General features: G+C 33.5%; 1 pseudogene; it reads left to right on the top strand.

The window, feature by feature from the left end:
• Positions 1-3812: 3812 nt before the first annotated feature.
• LOC134368428 (kinesin-like protein KIF2A) lies at positions 3813-5706 on the top strand (annotated as a pseudogene).
• The last annotated feature ends 4023 nt before the right edge of the window (positions 5707-9729 follow it).

The raw sequence follows: 9729 nt of genomic DNA, 5'->3' as shown, positions 1-9729 counted from the left end.
TTTTTCTCTTTACCTGTCTGTCTCTCCAAATATTGGGACAGTGGTTTGCTTTGTAACATTAATTTTCTGATAAATATAAAAACAGTTTTTAGTTTTTAGGTTTTTTTTTAGCTTTTTTTACTTCTTCTTAGAATGGGATGACAACTTCCAAACCCCTTACATGACAAACCAGAAACTGAATATCAAAATTCTTCCTTTTTGATCCTCATGTATCATTCCCACTTCCCAAGTCACTCTGTTTTATTTGTTTAATATATGTGTACTTATAAAATATGAACTATTTAGTTTACCTTTTTCTCTGTCTCTTCAACTAGAAAATGAAGAATATTTTATAAAGCATGAACATGTATGTCTTCTTGTCTACTGCATCTCTTTTACCTAGAACAGTGACTAGCACCCAGGAGGCTCTCCATAATTATTTAAAAATAAGTAACCAAGGATTATCCAAAATATAAGGTCAATTTTGATTTGGTGGTTTTGATTTTGTGATTTGGTTCAAAATTTTCCACTCAAACAAATTAACAGTAAAAAACAAATAGTCCAATTAAAACACGAGGAAAGGATCTGAATAAACATTTCTTGAAGGAAGACATAAACATGGCCAACAGATACTTGAAAAAAATTCTCAACATCACTAATCAGCAGGGAAATTTAAATCAAAACCACACTGAGATGTCATTTCACCTCATTTAGACTGGCTATTATTGAAATAACTGAGAACAACAAGTTCTGGCGAGGTTGTGCAAAAAGAAGAACTCTTCTACACTGTTGGTGGGTCTGTAAACTAGTACAGCTATTATGGAGACAGTATAGAGGTTTCTCAAACAACTACAGATAGGACTAAAATAGATCCAGCAATCCAATTTTGGGGTATATACCCAGAGGAATGGAAATCATCATGTCGAAGGGATACTGCACTCCTGTGTTCATTGCACCTCAATTTACAGTAGCCAAGATATGGAGCCCACCTAAAAGTCCATTGACAGATGACTGGATAAGGAAAAGAAATACTGCATGTCTTCACTCAAAGGAAGGAAGGAAGGAAGGAAGGAAGGAAGGAAGGAAGGAAGGAAGGAAGGAAGGAAGGAAGGAAGGAAGGAAGGAAGGAAGGAGGGAAGAGACCTCAATAATATGTAGAAATTTCAGAAAGAGAGAACAAACCTATGTTTATTAGAGGTGGGAAAGGGGGATGGGGCAGGGAGAAATTGGGTAATGGACACAAAAAATTATTACAATTTGTAGTAATGATCATGCTAATAGTACTGATTTGATCATCACATATGGTACACAAATGCTGATAGTCAATTCTGTACCCCATAAATTTGTATAACCCGTTATGTCTCAATAAATACATAAATAAATACAAATAAAATTTCAAATACTATGAAAAATTTTTAAAAAATTAAAAAAAGAGGAGATATGACAGGTTCATTCCTTCAATGTAAATATCTTTCTAAATATTCTTTTAAAATAACAGTTCATCACTATGTGGGCTAGCAACAATAATAAGAGTTGGAAATCTATCCATCAATGACTGTGCATCTAAGTACAATTATCTGTAACAGTTGGTACTGAATGCAATCTCTGTTGGATTTGGTTCCTTAAAAAATAAATAAATGCAAAACCAACAATGAGAAGCAGTATGAGACAGATTTTTTAAATGAATACCAAAATAAAGGTTATTGTTACATGGCAGTAGTGGATTTCAGGTAACCCAAAAGGCCTTCTACCGCTTGCTGAGATTGCATTCATCTCTAACTTTAGAAGTCCTGAATGCTGTATATGATAAAGATTAGCATTGTGATTCTGGGCAAAGTTAGCTTCCAAGCTTTATCAAACCACTGTTTAGTAACCTTTCCAAACACTAACCTTTTCATTATCATTGTAGTTTTCTTGTTCATTTGTTTCCTTTGTTTGTGACTCTTTATGCTCTTCATAATGGCTTCTGGATATTCCACATGACATGTATGAAAAGCATTTGAAAAGAGGTAAAAATTGTAATAATTGTCATATTTTTTAAAAACAAAAATGCACTTTTTTCAGACAAACTGAGTGCCTCGGGCCGGCCCGTGGCTCACTCGGGAGAGTGCGGTGCTGATAACACCAAGGCCCCGGGTTCGGATCCCATATAGGGATGGCCGGTTCTCTCACTGGCTGAGCGTGGTGCTGACAACTGAGTGCCTCACAGTACTTATAAAGAATTTTATAAACTGTGCTTGTTTGAGAGAACAATCTTGATAAAATTCTATCTTAAATTCTACTGATGATCATCTTCTCTCTCAGGCTGTAAGTATCAAATTGTTCCTTGTAAATGAAGTTAATTTGTCCTTTAACTCCTTAGGGGGAATATGTCTTCTGTATTGATGACATGTATTGCAATCTACAATTCACAGTTAGAAACAAGTTAAATCTTTCCTAATAGATTTTCTTTTTCTTGTTCCTTTTATCAAATTTTTATTTATAACCATGTATATTGATTACGAGTAAGGTCTAAAGTGCTGTCATTTCCGTGTGTAATTATTCTTCTCTTATTTATTCTCTAGTTTTTCTCTAAGTGTGGTCTGACACAACAGTTTATGAGAACATCAATTACAGATTTCTTCCATTTTAATAATCAATAATGCAGCAGTTGATTATACCAAACAGTTAAGCAATCTGACTGAACTGACCCGCAAGCCCCAGTTCAGCTGTGGCTATTTAAATACAAAATTCTTCAAGGCAGTGTTAGAGGACTACATTAATAAGATTTCACCAGAAGTGCAATTTGACAAATAACTCCATATTCTGAGAGCCTTTAAAAAACAAATATTGATTTCTTACTTATATTACTTTAGGGTTTAAGGTACCCTGTAGCTATACTGGGCTCCGTTGAATTTTTCTGTTATATGTTGGGCTCACTGGACTCTATTGGACTAGTAAGTATATTCTCGGCTCAGCTAGGTTTTGCTAAACATGGTTCCACATGTTTTCTTAATCAGGAATCTACACTGAAGAAACGTATTCACTATCTGTTATGTAATATTTTAATGATGGAGGGCCAGAGCAAGAAGGTCACAGTCCACACAATTGCATTTAAAGCTTCTGTTCACATGCAGCAGTTATCATCTGGCCAAGACCAAGGTCAATGTTGCAGAGAAACATGGCATACCCCTGTATAGGGGTAGAAGATATGCTAGTCATAAACAGTTCAAACTTCTGTAGAATTATTCACCAGAATAAAGCTGCTTACCTCCAATTATTATTCTTTGATAAGGATAATAAATATTTTTAGAATAGAAAGATTGCCAGTTATGAATTATTATCAAAGATAAAAAATAAACACTGTATATATTTGTTTGTTTCCTAACTACCAGAAATATTATTGATTAATGTATTTAACCTCTCTTAAATCTGTTTTTGACTTGTAACCTTTTGTGTAATATGTTTCACACATTTAGTTTTGATTGAATTTTCTAAGTTTTTTGTTTCTCATTTTTTACTTATAAAAGACAATTTTTCATGTTTAGAAATAACTTTAAAATAACCAGCTAATATGTCAGTTTTGGAAAGCTAATTAAAGATTGTTTGGACAAACATGACTGTTAGTATATCTAAAACAAGGTTCATTGATACATCCTATCATAGTTATATTATACAAAAATATATAGTGTAATATGTCACTTGGTTGTGTTTCTGAAATGTGCCCAAGAGGATATGGCTTTCTTCAACTGTCAATTGGACCCATTTTACAGAATATGTCATCACGTGGTATACACAATTTGGATGAGGAAGATACATATGACTTTATATTTATCCTTTAAAATTTGCTGTCACTGGTCAACTTCAGCAAGGTCCAGATTGGTATTATGTGGAGATCAAGTGGAGCAATGGCCAACTGCATCAAGCAATGGTAACATCTTTAAATGAAGATAATGAAATTATAGCTGTTAAATCAATAGAAAATAGAGATACAAAAGGCAAAGAGATTGACCTGGAGAGCATCTTTTCACTTAACCATGATCTTGTACCTGATGAAAAAAATTAAATCCCGTTCAGAAAAACCTTCGTCTCTAATATCCTCAGTGAAAGAAAACAAAATTGTAAAAATTAATGGACTATCACTTCTATTAAGAATTATCCTCCTCCAAGAGATAATAGAATGGTTGGTCTGCTTTGTGAACTCCTTTTCAACTTCCTGAGCTGTCTTTGGCACAACAGAATGCACATAGAAAATCTAATTGTGTGAAAAAAATAGAAAAATAACAAGTGAAAAAGAGACCACAACAGAAGAACTTAGAGAAGAAAGAAGAACTTAGAGAAAAAAGAGCCCGGGTTTTTGATGCCACAAACCCAAATTATGAAATTATGATCAGAGAGTTTAGAAGAAGTTTATATTATAGACCATTAACAACAGCAGATCTTATTGATGAGCATGGGATATGTGCTTGTGTAAAAACCGACCATTCAATAAAAAAGCTATAACTAGACCACAGTAGAAACTATATCTTAAAGAGGAGTGGCTGCATGCTTTGATTATGGGCATACTGGAAGTGGAAAAATCCAGACCTTTCAGGAAGAACAAAAACAAAAACAAACAAAAAAAGCACAGGATTGCTGTAAAGGAATTTATTTATTAGCAGTTCTAGATATCTTTTTAATGCAAAAGAAGCCAAAATATAAAAAGCTAGAACTTCAAGTATATACAAACTTGTTTGAAATATTTTAGTAGAAAGGTGTCTGACTTGCTAAATAGGAAAACAAAATTAAGAGTGCTAGAAGATGAAAAATAGCAGGTTTAAGTGGTGGGATTATAGGAACGTTGGTCAAGTGTGTCGAAGATATACTGAAACTCATTGGAATAGGCAACAGTTGCAGAACATCCAGTCAAACGTCTGTAAATTCACATTCATCTCCGAGCCATGTATTTCATATTATTCTAAGAAGAAAAGGAAATTATCTAGATTGCAAAATTTGCCTCATCAATTTGGCTAGAAATGAAAGAGACGCTAATAGTATTGATATGGACAGGCAAACTAAACTTGAAGGTGCTGAAGTTAATAAAAGCATTTTAGCAATAAAGAAATACATAAGAACCTTAGATGGCAATAAACCTCACACTCCTTTACAAGCAAATAACTCACTCAGGTATGAAGACATTCATTTCTATGTGAAAACTCTCATACCTTTATGATTGCCACAATCTCTCCAGGAATGGCATCCTGTAAAAATACTCAATACATTAAGATATGTAGTAGGTTTCAAAAATTAACTGTGGATTCAACCATTGCTTGTGTGTCCATCCAATAATGCACCACTTACCAAAGCAGATTGATGAATTAGAGACCTGGTAGAGAATTGGGAGTTCCTCTCAGACAGATGATCTAAAACTTCTTTGGGAACAAAAATGAAGAAGAGATTTCTCCACAATTGTTTACTTTCCACAAAAGTGTCTCACAGATGGTAGAACTGGAAGAACAAGTTGTATAAGGTCACAGGAGAGTGCTCCAGGAATCCCAGGAATCTATTTGATAGTTAGAAGATAAAAAAAGTCTCTCCTAGAGATGACTGAAAGAATAAACTATTATGTGGATTCAAATGCTACACAATTTGAAGCTATTCTTGTGCAAAAAAAGAGACATTCTAAATGAGCTATGGGATAAAATGAAATTTTTTATACAGCTGTACAAGAAGAAGCCAGATAGCAAACAACCTGTAGAGACCTTGTGACCTTTAAATTGACTTCTTTCCTTTCAAAGGATTCCCCCTTTGAAAGTTTGAAATTTTAAGTGTCTGTGGAAAAGTGTCTTGTCCTTCACCTGAATGACATTTCAGTTTTGTGAATTATCCCTTTGTCTACAAAATGCTTCTTGTCCAGGAGTCACAACCAAAATTGGGATCAGTGAAGTGTTTTTTTTTTTTTTTTTTTTTTCCCCATCCCCAAATGGTGATTAACGTTTGCGGATCCTTGCCAATTTTATTTTCTATATGATGAAGTAACATGTGGATTTGATCCAGAGATGGATTTTAGGGAAAAACCAGAGCATTTCCTTTTAACTTGGTTCAGTTTTTATAGTGAGACTGAGAAGTTTTAAGTCCTTCACATGTACGTGCACCTTGTCAGTGATTCTATGTACCTTGCCCACTCCTAGATAACAGCTGTGCTTGCATTTTCCTCCTTTGTGTCCTGATTAAGGATATTGACCCTAAATTTATGAAACACAACAAAGATACATTATATTCCTTATTTGGCATTGTAAATTACCTTTATTGGGTATACATTTTTACTGTATTTGAGAATTTTTTTTTGAGTGTGACTAGTTAATTTTGCAGGATGTGCCATATCATTGAATGGAACTGCCCATGACAGAGGAAACAGCACATAAGACAAGAAATATCTGTGCTCAAGTATGCAGAGAGGAAAATGGGATAACTCTAAAAGTGACTAATGCTAATAATCTGAATCTATTCAACTTTGTTAACCAAAGGAAAAATACTTTTCTCTTCTGCTTGTCTGAGATGGTATCAGAGCTCATCTGTATATGGTTCACAGAGTCTGAGTTCTTTCTGAGAAGTCCCAGAAATAATGTTGAGTAGAAAGCCCACCAGTCCCACTTACTCTGCATGAAAGGGTACTGAATGCCACCAGACCTACTGTGAGTGACTTTTTGCTCCTCATTTAATCACTGCAAGAGTCATTTTCACACAGCAAGGCATAGCAGACTTTCAAACTAATAAAAGCATAGTTTCCAAAACAATTTGTAAGACCAGTTGTAATGACTAGTAGAAATTATCCAGTAAAATAATAGTAAAGCTATGAACAGAAACCACAGGACTAAGAACATTGTTTGTCAACAGGGTATATAGGAATCTTTACTTGAGACATAAGAGCAAATCTTAATACTGAAACCCAAATCTGAGTTGACAAGGGCAAATAATAAAAAAATAATATTTCAAGAAACATAAAATGAATTACTAAAGCGAACCATTAATTTATTTCAGTGCTTGTTTGTGTTGATCAATTTAGAACACCATATTTGCATTGTAAAACTTTAATATCAGCTTTTTTTCCTCTTTCTCTTTCTTTTCCTTCTAGCTTTTCCTTCTGCATATTTTTTATATGAAAAGTTTTGTGTGAAATGAATGAATAAAACACAAACCAAGAAAAAGTTTGTTATAGCTATATTTTTAGTTTCTCATTCATAATATTTACAAAGATCATTCATTTGGTGTATTATTTTGTTATTTAATTGCCTAAGTATTGGGCAGCATTGACCCAAGTAGTGTACTTATTTAACCATTCCCAAAAAGAGATGAAATCTAGTTTCCTCAAAAAAAAAAATATATTTTTTTCATCTTACCTACAACTCAATACCCTTTATTAGTTTCTTTTTTACTTAAACTTTAAAAAATTTTAAATAAGTGTATTTTCATACACAGTTGTAAGAAATAATAATTAGAGATGTCATATACATTTTACCTAGTTCCTCTCCATGATAATATCTTGCAGACTATGGTAAAATATCACAACTAGTATGTTGACATAGATACAATTCACCTATCTTATTCAGATTTTTCAGTTTTACATGTACACATTTGTGTGCATGCATGTTTAGATTTGTGCAGTTTTGTTCTTATATGTACCATTTCAATCAGAACAGAACAGTTTCATGATCATTGGGATCCCTGATGTTGCCCTTTAATAACCACACACGTCTTCCTTTCTCTTTACCTTAACACCTGGTAAGTGCTATCAGGTCTCTATTTCTATGAAATTGTATTTTTAAAAATGTTACGTGGAAATGTTATAGAAAATGGAAGAGTAAGGAAGTGTGAAATTCCGCACATCCTTAAAAGTAGTAAAAAACAAAGCAAATAATATAAGAATAAACTTTTTCAGAAGTTAAAAGCTTGCAACAACCCATTTTTAGGAAAAATATTAACAATATATCATATATTTAAAAATAGCTGAAAGAGAGGATTTTGAATGTTCTTACCACAAAGAAATGACTAATGTCTGAGGTGATGAATATGCTAATTACTCTAATTTAATTATTACCTATTGTGTACAGTTATTGAAACATCACACTGTACCCCATAAATAAATGCAATTATTATGTGTCAAAAATAGAGAAGAAAAATGTCTGAATCTCAGTAAGAAGAGTAAGTTTTGGAGAATTTTAACTTACTCTAGTCCTTTACTACACTTCCCACCACAACAGTAGCACTGAAAACAACAGCACACATTCTTAGTACTGGAAGGAATAAACCTGACCTCATTCTCAATGAATTTTCATTACTCGACCTGTCTGGTGGCTTTCTGGAAGAACACTTGAAAGGACTTGTCTTATTTTGCCTGATTCAGAATGCATGCAGTTCTGAACCATTTTTGGGGGAGTGTTTATTGAAACATTTACAGGTAAATATTTTGGTTACTAATGCCTGAGACAATATGTAACAGTTGAGAAAAACAACAAACTAACCAAAAATCTTGGAAGAAAATGCTAGGCAATGAGATAAAAGCTTTAAAAATCTTCAACAAAGTTCTGACAATCTAGAAGACAAAGTGCATGTCCAGGGGTTTTTACATGCTCAGCAAAGACCTAAGATGTCTCTAAGCTCTCACCTATGGCTTACCTTGGTGCTCTGCACAATCAGGAAGTAACAACTAAGGCTGAGTTGTAAACTGATCATCTGAGTGCTGAAGGAGTAGCCCAACTTGCACACAAAACCTCTCTCACAAAATCTGAGAGAGTTTTTGCGTTCAGGAGATTAAGGGAATCCTTTCTCAATTATTTGCTGACTGCTAGGCTGATGAATCAAAGACTCAAATAGCCAGACAAGAATGCAGACTTTACAGAAAATATTCAGAAAATCACTAAACAAACAAACAACAACTACAACAATCAGAAGCAAAAGCAAACCCTGGGGAGAAAGGAGAATCTGATTTCCAGCATAGTCACATTACAATATTCAAAATGCCCAATATTCAACAAAAAATACAAGGACTCAAAGAAACAAGAATATGGGTCATACAATGTAAAAAAAGCAATTATTACAAACTGTGCCTGAAGAAGCCTAGATGTTAAGCATATTAGATATAGAATTTAAATAATGTATTGCAAATATATTGCAGGAGGTAAAGAAACCACATTTAAAGAACTAAGGAAAATTATGAGACCGATGTATCACAAAATTAAGAAGATACATTAAAATATATATATATTATAAAAGAAGATATAAATTCTGGAGTTAAAAACAACTAAATTAAAAAGTTTACTGGATTAGATAAACAGCAGATTTGAGCAGACAAAGGAAAGAACTGGTGAATTTAAAGATGGTCACTTCAGATTATCCATCAAAATAACAATAGCATTCTTCATGGAAATGGAAAAAACAATCTTAGCATTCATATGGAACAACAAAAGACACTGAATAACCAAAGTAATCTTAAGCAAAAAAAAATAAAATAAAATAAAATAAAGCCAGAGGCATAACACTACCTGATATCAAATTATACTACAAGGCTATAGTAACCAAAACAGCTTGAAAATAGCATAAAAACACTCAGAGCACTGTAGCAGAACTGAGAACCCTGAAATCTCCCCTCAGGCTGACAGCCATCTGATATTGCACAAAAGCAACCAAAATCTACAATGGGGAGAAGACTGCCTATTCAACAAGTAGTGCTGGGAAAACTGGATATCCATATGCAGAAGAATGAAACTGCATATGCACCTCTCACCATATACT

Source organism: Cynocephalus volans, chromosome X, assembly GCF_027409185.1.
Source record: "Cynocephalus volans isolate mCynVol1 chromosome X, mCynVol1.pri, whole genome shotgun sequence".
Lineage (NCBI taxonomy): Eukaryota > Metazoa > Chordata > Mammalia > Dermoptera > Cynocephalidae > Cynocephalus > Cynocephalus volans.
This window is presented reverse-complemented; position numbering and strand designations above follow the sequence as displayed.